Genomic DNA, 10551 nt, shown 5'->3' on the forward strand with positions numbered 1-10551 from the left:
TGCACAATGTGAGAAGGAGGTGAGCTCCGGAGGCTGCGGGAGCGGCACAAACTCGTATGTGCAGAGCGAGTAGTTACCGCAGAAGCCGAGGAGGCAGGGCGGGTGGTGGTCGTGGAAGCAGCTGAGGAACTCCATGTAAGAGGCTTGGAGGAGCCATCGTTTGGAGACGAGGGCGGCACGCACGAGTAAGTGGGGCAAGCTTATACGGAGAAGGTCATCACATTCAGACACCGATGTCACTGATGTGGCCACCGACCCCTGTGCATGAGAGTGCATGTTCTTGGCCAATAAAAAATGGACAAGTAAACGAAGGTACGTACGAAGGTGGAAGTTCTATAGATTGGGCTTGGAAAGTCTCATTATCAAAGTATTTAGGTGGTAATGTTTAGTATATTCAACGTCGGTACATCGAGAACGGTCCATGTGGGAAATGGGAAGGAGAACTGGATTCCAGCCTTGGGACTCAGCATAAGCTAGCGTATGAAAAGAAAGGCAAGAACCAGATATGTCAACATTAATTTAGAACGGAGACATAAATGTAGTGTTGATATCTACATGATTTTATTTTGGCACCATGTATACTCACGAATATTAAACACCACACCTTAATGATGGAATACATATGCTAACATTAGTTGGGAGAGATACATATATAAATGCAACGCCCATATCTAAATATTTTATTGCGGTTCTATGCATAATCACCAGTATTAAAAACCTAGCCATAATGATGAAATGCATAATTTATTTTTAAAATAAATGCAAAACTAGCAAGATATGCCCATACTAATTGGGATATATATATATATATATATAAATGCAGTGCCGATATCTAAATATTTTATTACAGCTCTGTGTGTAAGAACCAATATTAAACACCTGGCCATAATGATGAGAAACATAATTTTTTGAAAAATAAAATTGTTGGTGCTTATGCTAAACTAGCAAGATATCCTAATATTAATTGGGAGAGATACATATATAAATGCATGAAATTAACCAGCTCGTATCTAATATTTCATCGTGCGTCTATATAAACACACAAAACGGTACACCGATCATAAGTCATCTGTTTTCCTCATGGCGCTCAGCAAAACCAACCCAAGGATGTTCAACTTGGTTGTTATTGCTTTCATGCTCACGACCATCGTGTCTTCGACGTTACCTTCCTGCCAAGCAAGTAGGCAACAATTTTTTGTATTTCACCTGCTGTTTACAGATATTCAAAGTATTATCTGCAACTTTTTATTCTTAATTTTTTTGGACTACATTACTAATTAATTTATTTTTTTGATGTATTGTTTGTAGTTACAGGCTCATGCAAAGATTTGGAGAACTGCACTACCGAGGCGTGCGGCACTTCTTGCTTAGGAAGAGGCTTTAAACCACCTTATGCATTGGAGTGTAGAACCATCCAAGGTCGTCTTATGTGCTGTTGTCAACAATTTTAGATAGGTTATATGTTAAAATAATGATAGTGTCAGCAATTCTCAGCTATGTCCTGAGCATGTAATGTATCAGTATACTGATGCAAATAATTGAATAAACTTACCTACAGCATGTAATCGCGTTGCGATCCCCGGCTTCTCAGCCATTTGACGGTGCGCATGGCCACCGTACACCGTCCACCCTCTCCTTTCCTTTCTTCATTCCATATGGCGCTCCTCCACCGCCTACTCTTCCCCCTCCTACTCTGCTTCTTGCCTCGGAAGAGATCGCCGGCGGCCAGCTGCGGCGTCGCACCCGAGAAAGATCCAGCTACCGACCAGCCCACTCTGCCATCCGTCGCCTTTCGCTGGACCGGGTCAAACCCTACCCGTCCTAGCTCGCCTCCCTCCCCCGAGCACCACACGCTCTGTGCCCCTCTGGCCGGGTCGGCGCCCGGCCTGTGCCGCTCTCTCCAGCCGCGGCAGCAGCCTCGCCGCCGTGCCCGAGCCGTGTGGCCGGCCGCTGCGTGTCCTCCAGATTGCCGCACATGTAGAGCCGACGGTACATGTGCTCGGTTTTCTTCACTTTACCTGCAAATCGAATTGAAACTATCACCCATTCTATCAGCTTCATATATAACCGAGTCTGGCTAAACGTTTCTCTTTTAGCTTGCAAATGATTTTTTCAGAGGCTAAACGAAGTTTTGGTAAACCTTTCTTCATGGAGGTAGTTATTTTAGCTTGCTGAAATATTTGGAAGCAAAGGAATGGCCTAATTTTCCAAGGGGAGAGACCTAGTTTCTTCGGATGGAGAAGGAATTTCATGCATGATATATCCTTGCTTGAGCATAGGATAAAGAAGAAGTATCTCAAAACCTTTTTAGCCTGGATAGGCAGCTTGATTTTTAAGAACTTGTGTTAGTATGTACAGGTAGGGTTTTTTCTTTCTTTTTCTTTTTTTGATCATGTTTGTACATATGTTTTATTTGTGGTAATAAATTGCTGTGGGGGGTGGGGGGGGGGGGGGGGGACCGGAGTTACCCCACTAGGGTGTTGATTTCCTGTCCACTGTAGGCTTCGAAGGTGAGTTTTTGCCGGAATGGCGTCTACGGGCGGCCGGCGGTGCTCAGGGGTTGGAGTAAATGGTGGCCGGAAAAGAGGTTTTGTGCGGCTGGGATGGGTGAGGATGCCGGGGATCAAGTTGGCAAGGATGGCTATCAGGACGATGATGGAGTCCGTATTTCCAATGAGGCCCTACTTGCCACCATCCGTAAGAGCAGGGAGGGTCTAGCGATGCACATGGATCTACTTCAGCAGGTATCCTGACATTGATTTATTTCTGAAATCAAATGAGTTTCAACATATAGCATGTCTTCAAGTATACATTTCTGTCTGAAGCTCTGACCCAGCTGACTGCATGGCTACCACAGCTAGCACAATAAACTGATTTTAGTGAATTTTGTTAATCTTCACTATTAAACGGCAATAAGACCGTGGTACGTCGGATCGATTCGATCGATTTTCTCAGCTCGTGTGGCTCATGCACGATCGTACCGGCCCATGCAAAACAAGATCCATCTGTAGCCCATACATGAATAGAACGGCCATGGTACAAAACAGGATCCTGGCCGATACATGATTACATGATTAGAACGACCATGGTACGTCGCGCTCGTAGCCAAACACAGAATACGCCCTCAGTCGCCATGGTACGTCGCGCTTGTAGAGTCGTAGCCAAACAAAATACGTCCTCCGTCGCCTGCTCTAAAAGAACCTATCGTCCGGGGAGCAAAGACATTGACTGGGAACAGCCAGGCGAGGAGTCGGAGCAACGACCGGCGCGCTTCGGTCGATGGACAAGGCCGGCGAAGGGAAAGGACGCAGGAGATGAATGACCTCGTGGAGGCGCAGCAGGACGAGATGGGATCGAGCGGAAGGAGGACGGCGACATCCAGACGCCGCGCGACCAGTCTTTCGCCCGGAGCAATGGAGTCTACACATCCCCACGTAGCTGGGTACCGAAACGGAGCGAACCGCTGCTAGCCCGCAACCCATTGAGACACACCTCTTGTGTGGCAACATTGTCGCCGCCGCAAAGGAGCCATTGCCGGAATCCCGTGGCAGCCACCCAGGTCCGACGACACCACAACACCGTCCAGGAGCCGCCACTCCGGCGTCCTTGCGGCAGTCGTGTCGCCATCGTTGCCCTAGACGAATATGACGTTCGCCCACGCCTCCACGAGAAAGGAGCCACCCTTGCATCATTAGGGGGGAGGGGTGGGGCGGCGCGAAGGTCCACAAAAGCATAGGAGGGTGGGGCCGACGCAGTATTTCGCCCTGTTGCCGCCTGGGATGCGACATGGAGGATGGGGGCAACGCCTAGCTTTGTTGAAACTTGGAAACATGTCACATTACATTGTACACAAAACAAGTAAAAATAAAGGCCTTTATGACATTCGATTCCATGTAACTCGCTGTATAAAAAAAGGATATTAAATATAAAACAACATTCATTTTATTTAATGCGGCACCGTAGCAACGCACGGGAGTCTAAAGCATTTTCACCTGGTATGGCTTTCCTTCATATATAAATGAATGGCCTTTAGGTATATACCGGATTTATTTGTTAAAATATTTAATATCGATAGAACATCCTAAACTATGTTTTGCCTTTAATCCATGGTTTTAAAGGTGTCGCCTCAGCTCCCCCTTCCCTCCTCTCCCCTGCCGCCGCCATCGGTAGCGGGCCGACGGTAGCGGGCCGCAGGTGCTCGGGCAGCGGCGTCGGAGCTCAGTCTGTGAGGAGGCTTAAGGGTCTGTTCGGTTTCAGAACCGGATGGAACGGAATGGAATCAAGTCGTTCCTCAGGGCGATTCTTGCGTTCGGTTCTGGGATGGAACGGAACCAACGCGTTCCTCAAAAGGGAATATTCTCTGTAGATCCGGAACGAGCCCGTCCGGCCGATTCGGTGGAACGAAGTGGAACGGGCTCTATTATGGTGCAAATCCCTTCTTCCCCGCGAGCCGCGACCTCCTCTCTCTCTCCCCTCTCTCGAGCTCATGCGCGCCGGCGGGCCGCCCCTCACCGCCGCCCTCCGCCATGCTCGCCGCCCTCCGCCACCCTCGCCTCCTTCCCCGGCGATGCTGCGGCGCGGCATCCTCACCGCCGCCCTCCGCCTCTCGCCATGCCCGCCGCCCTCCGCCACCCTCGCCTCCTTCCCTGGCCCCGCCTCCTCCATCGACGGGAGTTCCTCGCGCCACCCGGCCTCCCCTCCCTCGAGCTCTTCCCTCTGCTCCGACGGTCGCTGACGCGGGCGAGGGCGCGGAGGTCGCCGGGCGCGGGCGGGCTGAAGGTCGCCGGGCGCGGAGGTCACTAATTAGATTAAATTAGGGTCTAATTAATTGGGTGTTTAGACTAATTAGATTCCATTCCATTCCACATCTTCTGAAATCAACCGAACACCTAGATGAAATGGGGACCATTCCATTTCATTCCACTTCATCCAAAAACCGAACAGACCCTAAGGCGGCGCCACGGGGCTTCTTGGGGCAGCTACGCCGGAGCTTGAGCGGGGGGCAGAAAACGAACGATATTTAGAGCATCTCCACTCGTCTCCCCACAGAGCCCCCCACAGCCACTTTTTTTCATCCGGACGGTGAAAAACGGCCCAGTCAGGCCCCCGGTTCCTCGTTTTGATCCGGATTTGAGCCTATTTTCGTCCGGACTCCCCATGCCATCCCCGGCCCCCCGGGGAGCGCTCGGGGACTCCGGATGAAGCTAAACCAACCGCCCACGCCCACGTGTCTCCTCTTTCGTCCGGATTCCCCGAGCCGTCCTCTTTTTCCCCGAGAAACGCCGCTTGGGGAGCACACGACTGGAAATATACTGCCCCCCACGCCAAATCTTCCTCCAATCCGGACAAAAATTTCGCCGGATTTGGGCGTGGGGAGCGCCAACGAGTGGGGATGCTCTTAGCTTTCGATCGGTGGGCTGATTGCCTTGCTCACAACCGCATGCACGCACCACGCGCTAGCTGTTGTGCCGCAGTTCTCGCTCGAGGCACGCCTCTTTTTTCCTTTCCTTGCGCTGGCCCGCGTGCCCGATTTCTCCCGCAATTCCCGCGCAGAATCCTGCTGCTGCTTTTGATTCTACGCCCGCGCGCGTCACGCTGCGCGGCGCAACTGCCGCCCGTGCGCAAGCCCGCGCGCCCCCGCAGCGTCACGCGCCTGCTCAGCCCGCATCGCCATGCGTCCGTCGCTCGCTTTCTACTCGCTGCAGTTCCTCGCTTCTTTTCGAGTTACTAGTAAAGTTGCACGTGCCACGCACGTATATATCAGCAAATCATTGGACAAGTCAAATATTATCATTACAAAATCGAAAATTTCAAAATATAACAAAATGACCATACTTATATATAAATTTTGCACTTGCATTGCATGTATCGACCAATGAACAATTTTTTTTATCATATATATATATATTATTCAGTTTCATGCTGATGTCGACAAATATCACTCTGTGCAACAAATGTGCAAACACATATTTCAAGCACATATCCGAACAATGATACAAGACATGAAAAAGGCTGGTTGCTATGAACAAAGGTCACACATGGTACTGCATAAAGTTTACAATATTATCACTCCTCTAAGAAGGCAGCATCTTAACAAAATCGTCCAGGGAGGCTTTCCAGGTTTTCTTCGGCATTGGTTCAGTATGAGTTTGTTTCTGAAAAGAATAAATTTCTATTCATCGGGTGTCTTTCCACTGGTTGGCATATCTATTGACAGTATGTTGGAACTTACTGCCGGCATATGCTATTTGTACATGTTTCATCCATGCCATCAACTTCACTGGAGAGAAATAGTCTTCAGTTCATTGTCTTGTGACAAAAAGATATTTCCAGTGGCATTTGCAAAGCCATTTGGCAGTTCAATAATTTCACCGAACCTCTTCCAATAGTAGAGTACGCCATCTTTGTTTCACCTGCTTGCACTTCAAGAACAAGTGATGGGTCACAAATTGTTATTGGGGTCAGAAAATCTATGGATTAATATGTGGTTACAGTGTCAAAAATAGGTTATTTGTAAGTGGTGTCATCCAGTTCAACTTATAATGCCAGGAGTCCTGCACAATCATATATCTGTGGCACCTCATAAATATATCGGATGCCATCCGCTTGCCTGACGCTCGCACGCTGTCCACATCAGAATGACACATGTAAGGTATATGGAACCCAAAGTACCAATATCCTCTTACTGAACCCACCATCGGAAGTCTAAAAAAATCTATGAAGGCATGACATTTGTTACGGTAATTAGCTATAAGCTACCAAACTATGAATGAACTGATGTTAAATACCACATAAACTTGAAACCAGTAAATCCAATGATGCTAGTGAAGATTATAACTACCTAACAACAAATAACAGAAAATGTATGTCATTTATCCAAATAGTAGTTCTCAGTTACAAGGAGTCAGCCAAGCACCAATAGTTGTTCCGTTTCATATTCTTCCTCAACCCACACTACAAAAGTCAAGAAATAAGTACTGTATTTGGAATTTTACCTCCACGCACCTCTCAGAAATAAGCATTGGTATATATTAATTAATCTAAACCAGCAAGCCCTGTTGCAATCTGAGATAAGACACATATGAGTAGTGGACAGAAGCTAACCTTTTCGAATGTAGATAAGTGGAAAGTATTCAATGCTGGTTTAGAGAACAATGATGTGAACTACGTATGTGAGTAGTCAAATCAAAGCTAGTTGTTTCAATACATACCTTAGTACTGATAGAACTATGCTAGCTGTAACAAGCAGGCATACAACATTATCATCTTACATATCGCATGGATTTGAAAACCTCACAAATTCCAATAACTTATGTTCTGAATAATAATACTATTTCTGTAATATTCGAACAGAAATGCATCTTACATATCGTACAGATTTGAGTTAGGAAAGAAATGAATTGATTTTTAACTAAAACATGCATCTCCATTCTGGAATCATAGTGAGCTGCTGAGGACATTTCATAAGAGCTATCCCTGATATATTATTACCACTAACTGATGATATGTCAGACCCGTGAAAAATGCCCCAAATTCAAGCGCGCACAGAAACACACATTGAAGACATTTTCAGTTTGGTTCAGATTAGGAAAAGCAGCAATCGGGTTGAGACTCTACCTAGCGAGGAAGCACTGGGCGGAGAGTCTCTCTGCCGGCGGGGACTTGTTCAGCTGCGGATGGAAGACGGGCAGGGCCACGCGACGATAGGGCGATTCCGGTGGTGTGTAGGTGGTCATCAACAGCGTTCTCATTGAGTCGTCCACGCGTGGACGGGCGGGGCTTCCGGCTACGATGCGGCGGATCGCGGACAGGCGACGCGAGTCTCTGCCGGAGGGGACTTGTTCAGCTGCGGATGGAAGAGGGGCGTGGTTGCGCGACGACGGGGTGAGGCCGGAGGCGTTTCGTGGCCGTCGATGGCGTCCTTGATGCGCCGCACACGCGATGGCGGGCAGGGCTGCCGGCGACGATGGGACGGACAGGTGACGGTTGGCGCGAACGATGACGGGGACAATGCGTCGCAGAGCAGTGGCGCCGACGGGCGCAGATGGCTACGGAGACGATGGGCACGGCCGGCGACGGCGATGGCAACGAAGTGCACGGGCTGGCGCGGCACCGACGACGGTGGACAGGGAAGCGCGACGGGCTCGTGTGTGGCAGGGAATTGTGGTGCAGCGCACGATAGGGACGGTTCCTAAAAAAAAGATGCCCACGATAAAAAAAAAAGGTGCCCCTTCCTCCGATCGTGCGCCCGTGCGGGGCGACGGACAATGGTCCGCTGTTTCGCTCTGAATACTTTTTCACCGCAGGATTGGTGTTGTACGGCTTAGATCTCTTGGATCACCACCCTCTCTCCCTTTTAATAGTAGTGGTGAAATACACCCGGCACCCAACTAGTTGTCCGCTGCGTGCATTTTCGTCCTACTACTTGAAAAATGGGGCCGGGCAGTCCTAAACGTTGTTTAGCGGATTAATTTGACACCCAGTCGTTTTTAGAACGCGATATTTGGCAAGCCACGTTGGATAATGATGCACGACCAGGTCGTTGATTTTGACATAAAACCCCTTAAGTTTGTATCGTAACTGAGACAGGCAGTTAATAACCAAACCATGTCAAATCCCTAACCCTCTGCTGTGACTAAGGCGAGCGGCGGCGCCGCGGCGAGAGCGAGCGAGTGTGGGCGGCGAGAGCGAGCGAGCGGCGGCGACGGCATGGCGCGACGAGATCAAGCGGCGGCGGCGGAGCGGCCAGAGAGAGCAGCGGCAGCGCATTCAGAACAAACGGCGCGGCACGGCGGAGCTGCACAAGGGGAGGCTCGGTGAGCTCTGCACTGGAGCAAGGGCGACCTCGACGGCAGCTGGGCAAAAGTGACAGGCGAGGTTTTGGGAGCCAATATTTGCCTCTTCCGTGAGCTCTGTACTGCCCCTTACCAATGATGTTCCCCCTATGTGTGTGAGGTCTGATTTCATTGCCGTGCTATTTTCGTTTGGAAGCTAAATTGGAGCAGATTGGTGACATTAGAAATTCCAGATGAAGCAAAAGTGTTGCCAACTTCAATGTATTATAACTGAAGAAAGGAGAAGAAGTGAGCGGCTGCACACTTGAGATGAGATGGAGGAACAAGAAAGAATTAGGCATAGTGATAGCAGTTATCTGTACAATGTTGTAAGTGATAATTGCCTTGGCAACATGGCGATTTTTCTGACATTTTGCTGTGTAATGTATCAGTACAATGTTGTAAGGTGATGTTTCTCCATGGAAATGAAATAACAAATGTTTTTGTGCAATGTTTCTGCCTGGACATGGCCCAAATATATTTCAGTGTGTAATGGCAATATGTTAATCTGAAAAGGAGAGAACACTCTAGTCCAGTAAAATAACAATCTAATGTCAAGGTAAAACGACAAGTACAGATGCATTCTTATTTCTGGAATAATGAGAAGAACAAATGTCTTGTAGTCACTACATATATAGTTGCAGGCAATTAACAATAATTCCAGAAAATAAGAACCTCTGCCTATGAAGGACAAGATAATGAAGCAAATTGTCATATCACATAGTATCGCATACTGGCAGCAAAATTACAGTAATGTGGTGACTCTAAAATTGACAGCATCCTAACAGCTGTAACAAAAAGATAATCAAGCAAATTGGCAGGAGTCTGCGTAACTGGTGCATTCAAACGGACAACATGGTACTGCTGGTGCACTCTGAGTAACTAGAACTTCAGCTGCATCGACATTGAGATCTGGAATAGGCCCTCTTCTGCTGCTGGGATTTGTTTCATCATAAGATGTTGTTCTTCCTCTTTTTCTTGATGTAGTTCTTCCTCTTCCTTGAACTTGCCCCTGCTCTGTAGTTCTTCCTCTTCCTTGCACATTTCCTGTGGATCTTCCTCGGGCATTAGAACTTGTGCTTGCCCTTCCTCTCCTCCCTCTTACTGTAGCGGTAGTGACCCTCTGCCTAGGTGGTGGTATGCTAGCTCTTGCGGCAGCAACAAACGAGCTTTCTTCAGGAAGAGGACCATTGACCCTTCTAGTACTAACACGAGCTCTTTCCTGCAAAATAGAATGTGATGAATACATACAGTGCTATAATACTACTGACACCAAGTTGTAAAATATGAAATTACCTCCTGGCCCATTTTATACACCATGCACTGCTGTACATGTGAAGGATCATTTCTTGGGTCTGGGTTTTGAGAGATAATATGCTGCGGAATAGATATAAATAATATGTCATTCTGCAAGCAGTGTATTGTCATCAAATTAAATTGAAAAAATGAACAACAATTTGTGCTATACCTGTAGAATATATGGATCATCAACATATGCTTCCTCTCCTTCCTGAACAACTTCTTGCTCATCCATTTGTACAGACTCAAGATATTTGTTGTGTCCTTTCTTGTTGTGATTTGCTTTACCACAAATTGAGCAAGTGCATTGTCACCCAGCTCTTGTAATATAAGTGACACCATCCTTCTTCTTTTCCTCAGGTGCTTTCTTTCTATTTTTCTTGGGCCTTCCCATGATTTTGGTGTACAAGGGAGGGAA

The 10551-nt window shown here is 47.9% G+C and overlaps 1 long non-coding RNA gene across 1 annotated transcript; it reads right to left on the reverse strand.

The window, feature by feature from the left end:
* Window positions 1-5938: 5938 nt before the first annotated feature.
* On the reverse strand, window positions 5939-8153 carry LOC127349439 (uncharacterized). Its single transcript, XR_007880294.1, has 2 exons — window positions 6233-8153; window positions 5939-6155 (listed from the first exon to the last, which is right to left on the reverse strand). It is a non-coding gene; the product is annotated as an uncharacterized lncRNA (long non-coding RNA).
* Window positions 8154-10551: the final 2398 nt, after the last annotated feature.

This window comes from Lolium perenne, chromosome 4 (assembly GCF_019359855.2).
Source record: "Lolium perenne isolate Kyuss_39 chromosome 4, Kyuss_2.0, whole genome shotgun sequence".
NCBI lineage: Eukaryota > Viridiplantae > Streptophyta > Magnoliopsida > Poales > Poaceae > Lolium > Lolium perenne.